This window comes from Aotus nancymaae, unplaced genomic scaffold, assembly GCF_030222135.1.
Source record: "Aotus nancymaae isolate 86718 unplaced genomic scaffold, 86718_ANA_hifiasm-v0.15.2.pri h1tg000032l_0, whole genome shotgun sequence".
In the NCBI taxonomy this organism is placed as follows: Eukaryota; Metazoa; Chordata; class Mammalia; order Primates; family Aotidae; genus Aotus; species Aotus nancymaae.
In genome coordinates, this window is record NW_026988445.1 from 18,472,250 (window position 1) to 18,475,182 (window position 2,933).

A 2,933-nucleotide genomic window follows, 5' to 3' on the forward strand; every position below is an offset into this window, starting at 1 on the left:
CCAGTGCTTGAACTGATCCTAAAAATTGCCCCTTTTCCCTCTCTACCTCGCTGTGTTATGTTTTCCAGCTTCTAAAGAAGATGAGGCAGATCCACACGACAGAGACACGTCAGTCACCCGTAACCACACTGCTTCTCTAGTGCTTTCCTACTGTGGGAAATAAACACCCCCCAGACTTTCTCAGGCTATGCTTTCATGAGCCTTTTGGTTACAAACTCACCCAATTAATAAAATTCTTTTGGACTTTTGATAATAAAGCCCGTGCATGTTAAGACTGTGGTTCCGACATCTACCATGGTACAGTTTATGTTAACTAGATTACCATCAATAAAAATTACCATTTGAAGTGTCACAAAATCTTGCCATGAAACCACTGGTGAATCCTCCTAATTCTCCTTTCTTGACCCTGATTGATTACAAGCGGAATGGGTAAATATGGGAGAAATCTTTGATCCACCTTCCAATTGGCCAACTAATTTTGACTTGTAACCTGAATGTGACACTTGACTTGGAGCCCTAGAAACAGGCTGGTCCTGCCTCCCAGGCTACAGCCTGAGAAGCTCTGTTCGGGAGACTGAGGCACATGACGGGAGCTCTCCATGGGTTTGGAAATTATTTCTTTTTTTCCACCTGCCACCTACTTTCCAGCAGCCACCACTCAACGTTGACAGAGGACAGATTCTAACACAGTCTCTTCTCATGTTTGAAGCTGTAATTATCATCTCTTCACCAGGTGAAACTTGTAGTTACTTGATGCCTATCTAAGACTGAGTGTTTATTTCATGTTCTCCTTGTATTCTCTCTCTCCATTCTCACACATCTTATGGAGAAGACCCCATGGCTTCAGGCCCCTCTCCATCCTGGTCTGCCTTGTTTAACCATGTTATAATTTGACAAAAGTATCTTACTACATGGGGCCTATAAAGTTACCCAAGTAAATGGTTATTAATCTCACCTGTTTCCCCTTCAATTTCACCCTTTCACAATGGTGTGTGTATAAATCTCCCTCTGACCCTGTCCTTTTTCTCCCTTCCTCTTTCTTTTTCTATCTCTTTTGCCCAAAGTGAAATGTATTCCACATGCACAATATGAAACTGTTCTTTTTTCAGTTAACATATATCATGGATATTCCTCTTGGTTAATGTATACAGATCTATTTTCAGAATCTGCACAACAGCCATTATTTGGATGTAACATAATTAATTCAACCATTTTCTTCTTGAGGAATATTCCACTTGTTTCTTTTTCTTTTTCTTTCCTTGTATGTGTGTATGTACATTTTACTTTCCCTCCTTTTTTTCATTCCTTCTGTCAACTGAAAAATTACACAATTTATATATTTAGAAAGGGGACTTTATTTCTTATAAAGGCATAGAGCCTGCAAGGTGGCTGTCCTGACAGGCTGGGAAGTGTAGCCTCCGGCAGAGACCATGATCAAACAGTGTGAAGGAGGAAAGGCGAGACAGAAGTTATGCCACAAGAGTTCATTCTGTCAGTCCTGTGATCTCTATTTTAACATTAATGCTGGTCAGTTGTGGCTAAACTGCCAAAGGAAAGGGGGTTAACAAAGCATGTCTGACCTCCTACCTTATCATGTTTTTAAGGTTTCTCTGGGGTCCCCTTGGCCAAGAGAGGGTCTGTCCAGTTGGTTGGGGGGCTTAAGATTTTATTTGTAGTTCTCACTTTCTTCCCCATCTCCCTACTTCCTCTTTCTTTCTTGAAACTCAATATATAAAGTTGCAATAAGCATCTAGCTATTCTTCTTTTGTCTTTTGGCACTGTTATTTCTATAACAAATACTGCCAAGGAGCCAAAGTTTGCACTTCTTTTACCAATGTAAGCAGGTGCTAATTTTTCCACAACCTTAATCAGTGATGGACATTATAACAAATTTTAAATTGTACCTACTAGTTTTTTAAAAGTTTGCCTATTTTTATTGCACTATTTGCATTTTTTGCATCAATATTTAAAAGTCTTTGACTATGAAGAATATTAACTCTTTGGTTGCCATGTGTGTTCAGTAATTTTTCCTACTATTTGATTTTTGGCTTTATCTATGATATCCTTCATTATACAAAATATTTTAAATTCATATATTTTCTTTATGAGTCTTGAATTTCCTGTCTTGGGTAAGAATGTTTCACTCATCCCAGGGTTATACAAACATTTGCCTACATTTTCTGATATTTTTATTGCTTGATTGCTACGTTTATATCTTTAATTCATCTTAGGTTTGTTTTTGCACATGGAATGAAGTTGAAATCTACTGTATTTTATTCCTGACAGGTAAACAAAATCTTTTCTCTCACTGAAAATAAATTCACATTTATCATATATTCTTGGTCTTCCTGTTCTAGTTCATTGATCTAACCATCCATTTCTTTGCCAACCCCTCACTATTTTGATTAGGGTTATTATAGTTTTAGCTGGTAAGGTTTGTTCCCCACCCCTCCAAACTAGTTCCAGAAAACACCAAATGCATTGGAATTCTGATCAAGATTGCCTTGAAAATACACACTCATTAAGGGAGTTTTTTTTTTTTAATGGTAAGTTCTCTCACTCAGCACAAGGTAAACCTCCGGGTTCATTTGGCTCTGGTTTTGTGTCTTTCAATAAGATCTTGTACCTTGCTTCCATGGGTCCTGCCCCCTCTTGCTAAATTTTAAAACTATATATAAAATTAAAACAACTTTTCTAGATTATGTTCAGCTCTCATATTCTAAACTCTCTTCTTTACACTAGTGCCTCTTAAAACCATCTTCATTGGAATCACATTGTAAAATACTTATAAAAATGTATATTCTGGTGGGGTGCTGTGGCTCACACCTGTAATCGCAGCACTTTGGGAGGCAGAGGCAGGCAGATCACCTGAGGTCAAGAGGTCGAGACCAGCCTGGCCAACATGGTGAAGCCCCGCCTCTACTAAAAATACA